The sequence below is a fragment of the Neophocaena asiaeorientalis genome, unplaced genomic scaffold, assembly GCF_003031525.2.
Source record: "Neophocaena asiaeorientalis asiaeorientalis breed wild unplaced genomic scaffold, Neophocaena_asiaeorientalis_V1.1 scaffold421, whole genome shotgun sequence".
NCBI classification, from domain to species: Eukaryota; Metazoa; Chordata; class Mammalia; order Artiodactyla; family Phocoenidae; genus Neophocaena; species Neophocaena asiaeorientalis.
This window is the reverse complement of record NW_020173273.1, coordinates 1,391,525-1,406,846: the sequence shown is the minus strand read 5'-3', so window position 1 is coordinate 1,406,846 and position 15,322 is coordinate 1,391,525.

Below are 15,322 nucleotides of genomic sequence, written 5' to 3'. Positions count from 1 at the left end.
TTTATTTCTCCTTGTAAAAATTTGTCATCAAATTGTGATCCAACCATGACCATCAAGTTGTGATCTGTAAGATGAGAGAGAGATTACCAGAACAAGAAAACCCTGCAGCAAGGAGTTAGAGATGTTTTTTTTTTTTCTTTCTCTTTTCTTCTCAAATCTCACCTTTTATTATGACAGTGTTAGGTTTCATATCAGGCCAGTATGTAGTGGTTAAATGTGTGAAGTCTGCTGGAAAGAAAGCAACATATTCTCTAGTCCTTCCAGATAATGATATAAAACCTAAAGGATCATTTTGATAAGCACATTTTATCCCTCCCAACCAAAAAGGCATAATCATCACTCTTGTACTGCCAATGAACAACAGTTACATTATTTTGTACATTTGTAAAATGTTCATACAGATTTTCATTTTCTATAAACAAGCATACTTAGTATTCATTGAGGTCAAGTCTGTTTACTTATTTTTAATTTTTTTACTTTTTTATTGAAGTACAGCAAAGTGATTCAGATATACATATATATATTCTTTTTCAGATTCTTTTCTCTTATAGGTTATTATAAAATATTGAGTATAGTTCTCTGTGTTATACAATAGGTCCTTGTTGTTTATATATTTTATATATAGTAGTGTGTACATGTTAATTCCAAACGTCTAATTTATTCCTCCCTCAAGTCTATATTTATTAATGAAACATCATATTTAAATCTTCTTGATTCCTTCATAGCTAAAATAAATAAGGAAAATTTCTTGTATTTGATGTGTACATCAAAAGTGTGTTTTTTACACTCTTTGGTGTTTTAATACCCACTATTCTACGTATCACTCACCTTCACTTTCTCAACTAAATAAACAGAGATATACCATCGTTCTTTTGAGGAAAAGAAAGGCATAAAGAGGTTAAGTAACTTTCCCAAGTGACACATCACACTAATATTGGAGTTGGGACCAGAAGACTATCTCCTTTCCCCAGACCCTGAAAACAGTTGCGGAAAATTTGTAAACTAGTCACCTATATGCTTTTGCCAGGTAAATATGGCTTATCTGGGGTTGCTTATTTGCCTGTTCTATTAAACTACCTAGAACTTCCTAGAATTTTTAAATGAATTGTGTAAAGTGCTTCAATAATCTCTGTCCAAATCAAAAGTGTAAATGTCTACAAGAATCTTTCTGTTCCTCTATGGCTGTTGGATACAACAATCACATCAATGATTAAGCAATGCTGAGAATTGAATTTTTATTTTTAGAACAGACTTATTTTACTTTAAAATAATGAATTCTAGAGAAAGCAATGAATTACCAATGGTAAAACATCAGGAATCAGTGGAGTGCCACCAAGAAGCTTCAAGCTATATTTATGAAATTCAAATTTAATTTAATAAAAAAAAATACTCAGAGGTTGGAATTCTGCTTGAAAAGGTAAAATCTAGAAGTAATTCTGAAGCACTATGGGGACAACTTGGGAAACACCTGGTAAAATAATCCGGATAAAAATTGAACTGTCAGTATAATTAGCACTCACTCTCTTCTGCATGTTTACTAGTTACCCTAATTTGTTCCCATTCTTGAATGGCTGTCTCTTTTTTACTGTTTACTTTACCTGAGGACTTAAGTCTGTCTTACGTCATTTGGACATCAGGAGAAGAGCTTCTTTCACCTACCTAAAAATATGGCACAATACAGCCAACGTATTTTCAGGACAATCTGTAGTGCAACAATGCTCATTTAGTTTTTTAAGGTAATAAAAAGAAAAAGAATAATAAGGAAAGATAAATGAACCAATTTTTATCATGGCAAATACCCTAGAAGATAGTAAGCTTAATTATGGTATACTCCTTGTAAAACTGAGGCATAGAGAGTTTAATTCTCTGTGTCATAAGACTCACCAGCGGCAGAGATAGGGTTCAAGTTCAGGATTTAGAGACCTCGCGCCCACTGCTCATGACAGTGTTCTATTAATAATATCCTATTGTAATATAATGTTATACTATCACTCATGATAGATCAAGTTAATAATTATTTTGAGTTAGACAAGCACAGATCTAGTTTTTGTGTTGTTTCTAACATTTTTTCTGACTATTAACTTACTAAACTGGAAACTGGGAGATATTAGATCTCTATTCTAATTTAACTCTGAGACATTGAGACACTAACCTCTTTGCGTTTCACTTTCATTGTGTGTATAATGGAATTTTTAGAATAGATGTTGTACAAAGCCCCTTTTGCCCTCTAAAGCCAACTATTCATTCGAACCCCATTCTACAGAGTGTGCCCATTTATTTCAGTAGTCATGTTGTCAAAGGAGCAAAATTGAACTGGGATCAAGAGGGCAGTGGGGGAAAAGAGGACACAGAATATTCCTCTCTCCAAAGTTTTGTCACATTTTGAAATAAGCCTGGAAGGCAGATTGGGTTTACTTAGATACTTGAATATGTTGGCCATATAATGAATTAGAGCCTATATACTCCTTAAAAGGTAAGAGAAAATATAGATTAAATGCTCTATAGAAGATGTGGATCTCGGGACTTGAAGAATGATTAAGATTTAGATAAGTGGAGTGGATGAAGAGAGAATTCCACATAGAGGACACATCATGAGAACAAGTACAGATGCAGGAATGAGAATCATGTGTTTAGGGACAAAGTGAGGGAAGCTGGAAATACTGAAACAATGTTTCATTTTGGCTTATCTTGAGAAATACCACTGGATAGATAAGTCAAGTTTGAGTTGCAGAATGTCTTAAACATTGGTCATTAGTGATCAATTGCTGCATAAAACGTACCACAAACTTTGTGGCTCAAAACAGCGCACATTTATTGTATTGTCTCATAGTTTCTGTAGGTCAGGATTCCAGGTATGGCTTAGCTGGATTCTCTGCTCAGTGTCATACAAGGCTGAAACAAAGCTGAAATCAAGTTCCAAAGCCAAAACTGCTTCTTACCTGAGACTTGGGGTCCTCTTTCAAGCTCATTCACGTTGTTGACAGAATTTATTACCTTGTGGTTGTGTGACTGAGTCCCCAGTTTCTTGCTGGCTGTCAGTCAGGGTACTCTCTTAGCAGCTAGAAGCCTTCCTTTCCCAAGCATTCTAACAGCATGCTAGTGTATGCTTCTTAGTTGTCATTGGGAGAGTTTCTTTTCACTTCTTTTCACACCTGAATGTGCCAGACCCACCCAAGATAACCTCTTCTTTTGATTAACTCAAATTCAATTGACTAGTAACACAATCATGGTAGTGATTGATATCTCATTATATCCACTGGTCCAGCCCACATCAAGGGAAGGGGATCATACAGAGCATGTTACACCACAGGATGGGAATCTTGGGGTTGTCTTAAAAATATGCCTACCACAGCTGGATATTGGGAACATTATATCATAATAGAATATCATTCAAAGTTTATTGCTGTGTGAGATAATTTTGTTATACAAATCAAGCATAGAGAGGCATATTACTATATAGTGTTTGAGACTGATGCAGGCTGGTATGCCTCTGCCTCTCAGATACCTCCACAGGGCTTGGGGCATTCATTCTCTCAAATGCTGATAATGTTGCTCCTTGATGAATCAATAGCTGAGTCCCTCCCTAGGAACTGCCCTCTGTCAAAGACTTCACCTAAGATTACACTCCATCCTCAGGGAAGGCTACATACAATGACGGACCTAAGTAGCAAGTACAAGTTTTCTCGAGTCAGGACATTTCTGAAAAGATATTCTAACCACAGAGTTCCTTATGGGATCATCTGAAGTCTTTGTTGCAACTACATTGTACTGTAATTTCTCCCTTTGCCCAATCCTACTTCCTTCATTCCTTTACAAATTTCCAACACAGGGTCTACTTCCTCAGGAAACTGACCTATGACGGTTAATACAAGGTGTGGTCCTAAAAAGCAAACTCTAAAATGATATTTTGAAGCAAGTAGACTTCTACAAACTGAGAGTCAGGACCAATTAGTACTGATGGGCAGAATATTGAGAGCCTGGAATGCAGCCGAAGAGTTTTATGCAATTGATAAAAGTGATGAAATGGAACAGGATACCACTGGAAGGCAGCATGGTGTTAGATGCAATACTGTATATACTTAAGGGTCTGGGAAATGTAGTAATTATAAGGATTAAAGAATTCGATAGCTATTGCTTGGATATGTGGGTAGATAAGGAAAAAAACAAAAACAAAAGAAAACAATAGTTGGTAAAGGTGATTAATCAACAATTGAAGACAAACTATGAAAACCAGAGCGCCTTGGCACAATATAAAGAGACTATCTCCTTCATCTAGGGGGAAGAAAAAATTAATAAGATTCGGGATATTAAGGGGAGGCTGGCTCCAGAAAAGGTTGGACTCTCAAATTTGGAAGTCCATTACACAAGGTCAGGGCTTTGATTGGGAAGAAATGAGAAGCTGAGACATGGAATGGGACATGTGAGTAAATGCATTAAAAATCTTGAATACTCAGATCACCTTGAACCCTCTAAACCCACAGAATAGGTCCAATATTCTCTATTAAAGATTTGTACTCCTCATTTGCTTTTAGAGACCTCAAGGGTCTTCAACTGGCAAGACAATATATTTCCTTTCTTAGGATCTACACTCATCTATACTCTGGGCCACCAGAGCAAGGACTAGAGCAGTCACAATATAATTTATCAAAGGAAGTTCTGAGCTTGCTAAGGGAGGAAAGGAACTATACCCTGAAGATGCTTCAGAAGCTATATATCAGCAGTAACAGGAAAACATTTTGGGATCAAAGGAAAGAAATGACAGTTTGGGATAGGGGATAATTTATTAATTTGGGAGCATTCTCCTGTGATACAGGATTTCATATTGGGAAGACAGCATTAACACGCTGAGGAGATGGTTTTTGAATGGAAATGACAGAACTTCTGTGTAAGATAGTGAAATAAGATTTTTTAAAAAAAGATTCAGAGAAGTATTGGTAGAGTGAATAATCTATATAAAGATGGAAAACTCACGAGCTGCGTCCTGCCAAATCACCCAGGGTACACTTCGTTTGCCAAAGTGATAGGAAATATGCTTGTGAGAGAAACACCAGCATTGTTGAGAACATCAGCGGTGGATGAACTCTTTAGGTTGATGGTAGATGGTGTTGATACAGAACAAGGCTTGCATATAGCAATGGAGATGGAAGGCTCACAGATAGAGGTCAAGTGGAGGCCTTTAGCCATCAAAAGAAAAATATTGCAATTATTGTAATTAATAAGTAACAAGGTTGCTCTGACAAGCAGAGGTGTCTGGCCTATAAGAAGCTATGGAGATGGTCAACAGAGCATGACATCCTCATGGACAATATAAATGTTCAGTCAACAAGAGTAATATTCAGTCTAGAGATATATGGTCTATGGTCAGCCAACGAAAGTATTACACAACCTATGTCTATAGATATAATATTACTCAAACTATACAATAAAAAATCAAGGAAAGATAATCAGGGGTCTGAGTCCAGCTGCTCCAATAAAATTCCATAATCCTTTGTCTAGCACTGTAATTGAGCAAGTTTTCAGAACTAGAGCCCATTGACTGAAAAAGAGGCCAAATCCTCAGAAATAAGGACCCTGTCAAGTGTATATGGTAATGATGACATATACTAGACTTTCCCCCAAAGGATCTATGGACAATTATTTGAGTAATTGTACACTGAGGAAAGAAATTAACCCGTACTTTGAAGACAGCTGGACACAAGACATCATCATAGACCTTCTGTTAGAGTGAGAGAGTTTGAGGTCTAGTGATAAATGAATTCCTGGCCAAAGTTCAACTTGTCATGAGTCAATTGGGTTCTTGGCCATTTCTCTGGTACATAAATTTATAATTTTAATGAATGTACTTATTGTTAGGCAAAACTCCCAAATTCATTCCTTGGTCTGTAGGTTCAGAGATACTGCATTGGAGTAGATAAAATGGAAACCATTGAAACTATATCCTCTCTTTCTCCAGACAAGATAGTAAATCAAAAACAATAAATGTTGAATTCCAGGAGAATGGAGGGTGAGAAGGGCAGTAATTAGTTCCATCCTTAAAGGTCCAAAGAACAAAGAACCAGTGGTCCCATCAAATCCCTATTTAATTCAACAGTCTGGTTCTTACACTGGTAGATGACAGTATTCTACAGCAAATTCAAACAAACAATAGTCTCAATTGCAGCTGCTGTGCCAGAACAGATTAACTGGGTCTCAGGTGAATGGTATGTGCTTTGATCTGGAGAATGGATGCTTTTCTATGTCACTGCCCAGCAAGAATGTCGTGGTGGGAAATCCTCAAAATGGGCACATCTTAGATGATGCATTTAGTCATCCACTTTATGAAGGGGTGTGTCCTCTTGTAATAATATATACAGTCTCATAGGCAGTGATGAGTGAATTGGTTTGTTGGTCTGAGACCTAGAGAAAGATTGGAAGATCAAGAACAAGCATATCTGGGTTTATGGCATGTGGATGGCATTATAGGCTTGAGCATGAAATGTGAAGATTTTTGTACTGTGGGTTAACAGTTGTACTGTGGGTTATTGCCATGGATATGGCAATAAACATCTAAGTCATCAGAATGACTTGGCTAGTTTCTGTAGACATCAGCAGCTTCTGTCTTCAGAAAAATAAGTGCTAGAACAGAGCAGCATGATGACATAGATGGAAGCAATGCATAGTCCAGCAGCCTAGGCTCTCATTCACTAAGGCTGATCTAGCCATTGTCATTGCCAAATGTTAATCTTCCAGCGATGGAAAACGTCCCAAATTCCCCAGGTAGGTACCATTCTCTGAGGAGGAGAAGTAGCATCTGATGGCAACTTGACTGTATTGGAACACTTTTACAAAGGATGGCACAGCAATCCATCTATACTATAATATTGTAGATAAATATTCTGGGTATGGTTTTACCTTCCTTGCCTATAAAACTTCAGGGCTTAAAAAGAGTTTGTTCTATTGACAAAGAATTCCTGAATAACATCACATCAGACCAAGGGACCTATTTTATAGAATAGAAGGGACAGCAGTGGGTATGTATCCAACGGATCCACTGGTCCAATCCTATATTGTATAATCCAAAAACTGCACTCCTGATAGCATGATGGTCTTTTGACAATGCACCTAAGGTACAAATCTGGAGATGATTTTTTGTTAGCATAGAGATTCATCCTCCACAGTGTAATACATACCTTTAATCAAAGACCAAACATAACAAAAATATAGAAGTTATAAACTAAAAAATTATGCTACCCAGAGGCTCAGTCTCATGAATAAGTGTCTCGTTTTCCCCACTAGAGAGAGCATTTACACAGAAAATGGTGCCAGCTATGAGGGAATTTAGAGTGGATAGTAGTAGAAGATAGTGATGAGTATCATTTGCTTCCTAAATACTACCTGCACGGGAGGGAGCTTTAGGTTTTCCCACTAATCTTACTCAAGTATATTTCCTCATGAAACAAAGACCGACAAAAACCATGGAGGGACTGTTCCCAAGTGGGAAAAACTTAGATACCCACATACCTCCATTAGGATGTTCCAAGGCACTCATGCTTCTAGTTGCCAGAATCATCGCCGTCTAACGGCTGCTAGTTGAGTTCTTCCCCAGTAATTACTTTTGGCCGAAGGGAGAGGCCTCACCTGAATTAACTGCCTCACTCCAAAGCAAACTGCATATAATTACTAATCCATGAGAAGGCATAGACCACTTTCCTCAATTCGGAGTATCTCAGAAGGGTCATTCCAGCCCCAGAGCTCCCTGTTGGATAACTGAAGCCATTGTTGTATCACAGTTCAATATCTCCTTCTGCCCAGTCCAGCTCCCTCACTCCTGCATAGGTGTCATTACAAAAAAACCGATCCCCTGTGAACCATCTGTATGCAAATATCCATCTCAGATTCTTTTCTGCCAGGAAACTCATCCTATGACTTTATTACATCTGAATGACTTTAGTATATATTTAAAACATGTTGTTAAACTGACTCTCACCTCCCAGTACCACACCTTCCAAAGTGATCTTTCCCTCGGTGATTCTTTTATTCTTGGAATTGCTGTAGGCCCCTTTTTACCATGTTTTCTTCCCAGGACTCTGGAGAAGGGAGGTATTTTACCTTCAGGCTCATTCATATGTAAAAAGCTGCTGCACTGCTTATCTTTTCTCCTGGTTGTGAAAGCTAATGAGATCCTTACTAAGTTACAGCTCAAACTGCCCAATTCAGCAGCCTCCCCTGTATTCATCCTCTTTTCTCTGATTTAAAGCTCAATTTGGGATTGTTTACTCCAGATCTTCCATTCTGGGTAATCCATCCTTTAATAATGCTCGTTTCCTTTTTTACCCAACTTCCCACATTTTTACTGAAAGTATCTGTACTCTCTTTTGCCTTTATGCAAGGAGAACAGCTTGGTGGTTTCAATTCCCAGAATACCTTAAACACACATTTTTAGAAAATTATGTAGGAGAAATACAAATTTAAATTGTGCCTTTATTAGCAAGGTACATTTATTAGCATAGACTGATTCAAAAATATTTCTAAATAGTTTTTGTTTCCTCAGTTAAAATTGATAAAATATTTCTGTGGGTCAACCCTCAACCATAATTATCTTTTAAGAAAGCTATCATTTTGTGTATAGGACAGCAATAAAACCAAGAAAAATGATGAGTAGGCAGATAAAAAGGTTCACAAGCAAAACACATGTTTATTAATACATTCTATTTGTAACGACACTGTGCTAGACACTGAAGGTCATAGAAAAGTATATTTTGTAGTTGCTGTTAGTAAGCACTTAAAAGCTAGATGGAAAAGCAGATGATATCACACAAAATATCACATTAAATGGAAAGATTTAACAGTATCCAAGTAAAAGTGGATAAAACTATAAGAATGTGAGAGGATATTTATTAGTGAGAAAGAATTTGTACTTGCCAAAAAGGGAGTATTAGAAGAGTGTAGACTCATGGAAACCAAATATCCAAATTTTCAAGAGGAAGAAAGATAAGGGCAAAATATAATCTAAACAAAATATAATCACTTCCTACTCAATGTCTACCATGTTCAATGAAACAAAATTGGACCGACACTTTGTCAGCAGCCATTTACAGTCCAGCATATTTGAGTTGCCTGAGTACTCACATTTTTAAAGAATTTTAACCAAGTTTGGTTTTGGTTTGAATTCTCCTTGGGATAAATTTCAAACCATAGAAAAAGCACATAGTTTTTTGGCTTCCAGTAAGGCAACCTGGGTTACACTTTGTGGGACTCTCGGGTCTGTAGCCATGCTCAGCACAAAGATTTCTGGCAGACACAGACCCATTTCAAAAGCCATGCCAATGGCCTCTATTGCAGGGGTAACCCCTTCAAAAGACCAACATTACTGTTTTCAATTATGTAGCTCTTGTTATGATTTATTTAGTTCTGGACATCCAACCCTGGAAAGATTGAATCTCACTTTCATTAAAGATATCATATGGAGCAAATAGGCAGCTCAAAATCGCAGAACATTTTATGGAGCAGACAAAATGAAATTATTCTGAAAATATATAGTGAAACAATATTTGTTATTAAGTCACTTGATGATATATGAAACATTAAAAGAAATACAAGACTAAGCACTTTTATATTAATTTCCTTATTGCTTTATTTTTATTGCCTAAGACTTATTTGAAGCATAAGTATCTCATGGCTGTAATAGTACCTCTGTGTTCATTTGACATTTTTATAATAATAGCTATCATTTATTTAGTCCCTAGCTAATTTAGAGGCTTTATGCATTCAGTTTCATTTTATCCTTAACTCTGTGACTAAACACTGTTCATATTTTAGTAAGGAGACTGAAGCTTAAGATACTAGGTGTTTTTTCTAAGGTCACAAAGTTAATAAGTATTAGAGGCATTTAGTAAGTATCAAGGACTATATTAATACTTGCAAAATTTGGTTTCCTCTTTATAGTTTCCCATTCTGTATCCCTTTCCTGATGAACTCAGGGGTAGGCCTGTACTTGCTTTGGCCAATGAAATGTGTGTTCACTCCTGAGCAACAGCACTGTGCGCGTCTGCCAAGCACAACTGTTGAGTCAGTGAGTAGCTCATCACGCCTTTTTCCTTTTTACTGCCCAATCGGTAATGCCCCAGTTAGGGACAGCTTCTTTAGCCTGGAGTGGATCTGCCTTGGGATAAACAGAAGCAGCATTTGCAGTGGACATGTAGTGTGAGTGAAAAATAAGCTCTTGTTCTCTTCTGATACTTGGGGGTCACTTGTTGACACACTGTATCCCGGCCTGGACTGACTGACTCAATAGAATCAACAAGTAGAAGTCACTTTGACTTGATTCAACACCCATTCCATGATTGTTGCACATATAATGTGCTATGTTTATACTTTCATATTTCTCTCCACCAAAAAAAAAAAAAAAATTGCTCTACTCAAAGTATTTATGTGGCATCCGCTGTGAATGAATATTATGTTCATTTGTTTTCATTGATTTTATTTTTGCATTTTTAATCTATGACCACACAACAGTATATGTATATGTATATATATGTATGTATATATGTATGTATATATATATATATGTATATGTGTATATGTATATGCCTTTCCTTCTGCTTAACCTTAAGTATATTAAGTACCACACTATTTTTTTTTTTTCTTTTTTTTTTTTTTGCGGTACGCCGGCCTCTCACTGTTGTGGCCTCTCCCGCTGCGGAGCACAGGCTCCGGACGCGCAGGCCCAGCGGCCATGGCTCACGGGCCCAGCCGCTCCGCGGCATGTGGGATCTTCCCGGATCGGGGCACGAACCCACGTCCCCTGCATCGGCAGGCGAACTCTCAACCACTGCGCCACCAGGGAAGCCCCACACTATTTTTTTATCCCCAAGATGTCTTTATTTACCCTTGGCAGACACTAACTCTTGAAATAAATAGCATCTTTGGAATAGCATTGAAAATATCATTTTGTAACATTTCTACAACTTAAAAAATCTCATACTTCTATTGAGTTCATGTAAAATTAATGCTCACTCAATTCTGTTTTATCACCACTTCTATATTTCTGATACACATTTCTCTTGTACTTTTCAGATCGAATGGACCTTTCCTCTAGTGCTTAGGTCTAGAGAAAAACTGGCATTCAATAGTTAATATCTTCTAAATATCTATATTTTGCTTTTTTAATATTTTGAGTGTTATACTAATAAAAACTTAAGCCAGCAAACATATAGGTTGCTATATATCTCAAGAAGCTATTAAAATTCTTTAAAATAAACTTTAATTCAGAATAGTTTTAGATTTACAGAAAAAATCACAAAGATAGTACAGGTAATTCCCATGTACTGCACACATATACCCCTATTATTAACTTGTTTTGTATAGTGTATTTGTCACCATTAATGACTAATAATGATGTATTATTATTATTCAGTAAAGTCCACAAATTATTCAGATTTCCTTAGTTTTAACCTAATGTCATTTTTCCGTTCCAGGATCCTATCCAGGATACCACGTTATATTGAGTAGTCCAGTCTCCTTAGGTTCCTCTCGGCTGTGACAATTTCTCACTTTGCCCTAGTTTTTGATGACCTTGACAGCTTTAAGTAGTACTGGTTAGCTGTTTTGTAGAATAGCCCTCTATTCTGATTTGTCTGATGCTTTTTTCTCATGATTAGATGGGGTTGTGGTTTTATGTGAGGAAGTCCTCAAAGGTAAAGTGTCATTTTCATCACATCATTTCAAGGGCACGTACTATCAACATGGCTGATTGCTTTTGATGTGCACCCTGATCACCTGTCAGAGGTAGTGTCTATCAGGTTTCTCCCCTGCAAAGTTAACTTTTCCCAGCTTTTGATGCTGTACTCTTTGATGCTGTATCTTTCCCCACTGTGCTGTGCTTCTTTCTAAACAGCCCACATTTAAGGAGTGGGGAGTTATGCTTCACCCCCTTGAGGGCAAAGTATCTATATAAATAATTTGGAATTCTTCTGTATGGCATATTTATCTTTTCTCCACAATTTATTAATTTATTCAATCACTTGTTTACATCAATATAAACTCATGGATATTTATTTTTAACTTTGGATCATGATCCAATTCTACTTTATTTTCTTGCTCAAATTTTTCTGTTTTTGGCCATTGGAAGCTCTTTCAGTTGACTCCTGTGTCCCTCTGATATACTCCATCATTGTGGTTTTCTTTTCTTCTCTTTCTTCTCTTTTCTTTTCTTTTTAACCAACCCCTTACTTTCAGGCACTACAAGATGCTCCAGACTCATCTTGTATATTTTTTTCCCCCAAATTCTAGAATCACCCAAATTTTCAAGGAGGAGCCCTGGTTCCTTTTACTAGAAACCAAGATCTAGGTAACATATGTGCTCATTGTTACTAGGGTGTCACTGCTTCTAGATCCTCTAAGTGACAAAGCAGGGAGCAATATGTGTGTATACTAACTGGTGTATACTCACATATCTATAAATATTTCTATATGTAACTATTTGAATCTATATTAAGCTAAAAATGGGTTTTTGCTGATATAAATCGAATCCATTTCCACATAGATCATTGTAGCCTTATTCCCTTGCTTATCTGTAATCTTCTACTCCAAAAGTGAGAAACTTGGTTATCAGCATTGGCCATAGGTTCACTTAATTGTTTAATCCCAATATACATGTGTAGTAGTATCAGAATTATTAATCCATACCCCCATGTGAAACAACTTTAACATCTAGAGCATATTGCTTATGGACAGTTCCCTTTGCCTTTAGTCTTGCAGACCCCACTCATCTGCAAGTTTACTTAGGCCAGCACATTTACTCCCTCCCCTTTCAGTGAACTTGTTTCAAACACTTGTAATACAGTTAGATTGTTTTGCTACATTCTGCATTTCATCCTGGGATCTCCCAATATCCTAAGTGATTTTAAAAAGTTTTCATACATTAAGGTTCAGTCTTGTATTGTACAGTGTCATTTATTTATCATTATAGTATCATACAAAATAGTTTCACTGCCTTAAATTGTTTTTTATGCTTCGTCTATTAAATCATGTCCCATTCCCCAAGCCCTTGGCAAACACATCTTTTTACCATGGCTATAGTTTTGCCTTTTCCATAATAACATATTCTTTCGATCATAAAGTACATAGCCTTTTCAGAGTGACTTCTTTCAGTTAGAAATATGCATTTAAGGTCCATCCATGTCTTTTCGTGGTTTGACAGCTCGTTTCTCTTTTCCTTTAGTAGTATTATATGGATGTACATTGCACAAGTGTACCAGTTTGTTTATACATTCACCTATTGAAGGATATCTTGGTTGCTTCCAGTTTTGGGCAATTATGAATAAAGTTGCTATAAGCATTCGCATGCAGGGTTTATGTAAATCCATAAGTTTTCAAGTCAGTTGGATAAATACCCATGCGAATGTTTGCTGAATCAAATGGTAGGACCATATTTAGTTTTATAAGAAGCTGCCAAATTGTCTTCCAAGTCGCTGTACAATTTTCCATTCTCACCAGCAATGAATGAGAGTTTCTATTGGACTACATCCTTGCCTGCAATCAGCACTGACAGTATTTTGGATTTTAGCCAAATATTATTATTTAATATAGAATTTCTAGTTAGCAAGAGGCAGATATCATCAAGAACTGCCAAAGCCCTCACATTTTATACTTTTTTTTTCTGAGAGTTACTAATCCAAGTAAGGTGCTTCAAAGTCCACTTCAGAATACTTTAACATTAGTAATTTGGGGAGACAACACATCCTGAATAAGTTATCTCTATGCTTGAATGTAATTTCCACTATAAAAAGAAGTTAGAACCAAAGTTGCAACTAACAATTAGAGGAACATACATTAACACATGAAATCAATAAGCAAAAAAACAAAACAAAACAAAACACCCAACACAATCCAAAGTATATTACATGATTTAATAATTTTTTCTTCCAGTTTTATTGAGATATATTTGACATACAGCACTGTATAAGTTTGAGGTGTACAACATAATGATTTGACTGACATACACCATGAAATGATTAGCACAATGAGTTTAGGGGACATCTGTCATCTCATATCGATACAAAATTAAATAGAAAAAAAAATTTTTCTGTGTGGTGAATACTCTTAGGATTTACTCTCTTAACTTTCCTATTTAACATCAAGAAGTGTTAATTATACTTATCGTGTTGTATATTACATCCTTAGTACTCATTTATCTCATAATTGGAAGTTTGTACCTGCTGACTGCCTTCATCCAGTTCCCCATACCCCCCACTGGTAACCGCAAATCTGATCTATTTTTCTATGAGTTTATTTGTTTTTGAAGTATACTTGACCTATACTATGTTAGTTCTTGTTACAAAGCATAGTGATTCCATATTTTTGTACATTTCAAAATGATCACCACAAGTCTAGTTACCATACAAAGATATTACATAGCTATTGAATATATTCCCCACACTGTACATTTCATAGCTGTGACTCATTTATTTTGCAACTGGAAGGTTGTACCTCTTAATCTCCCTCACCTATTTCTTTCCTCTCCCCAGCCCCTCCCATCTGGCAACCACCTGTTTCTTCTCTGTATCTATAACTCTGTTTCTGTTTTGTTATGTTTGTTCATTTGCTTTCTTTTTTAGATTCCCCACAAAAGTGAAATCTTACTGTCTTTTTTTTCTCTGTCTGACTTATTTCACTTAGCCTAATACCTTCCAGGACCGTCCATGTTGTCACAAATGGCAAGATTTCATTATGGTTAATATTCCATTGTGTATCTATCTATCTATCTATCTATCTATATCTATATCTGTATATACCACATCTCCTTTATCCATTCATCTATTGATGGGAATTTAGGGTGCTTCCATATCTTGGCTACTGTAAATAAAGCTACAATGAATATAGGAATGCATATATCTTTTCAAATTAGTGTTTTTGTTTTCTTCAGATAAATGCCCAGGAGTGGAATTGCTGGGTGATATGGTAGTTATATTTTTAACTTTTTGAGGAAGCTCCATATTGTTTTCCGTAGTGGCTGCACCAATTTATATTCCCACCAACAGTGAACAAAGTTCCCTTGTCTCCAAGTCCTCACCAACACGTGTTATTTATTGTCTTTTTTTTTTTTTTTTTCTTTTTGCGGTACGCGGGCCTCTCACTGTTATGGCCTCTCCCGTTGCAGAGCACAGGCTCCAGACGCGCAGGCTCAGCGGCCATGGCTCACGGGCCCAGCCGCTCCGTGGCATGTGGGATCTTCCCAGACTGGGGCACGAACCCGTGTCCCCTGCATTGGCAGGGGGACTCTCAACCACTGCGCCACCAGGGAAGCCCATTTACTGTCTTTTTGATAATAGCCATTCTGATA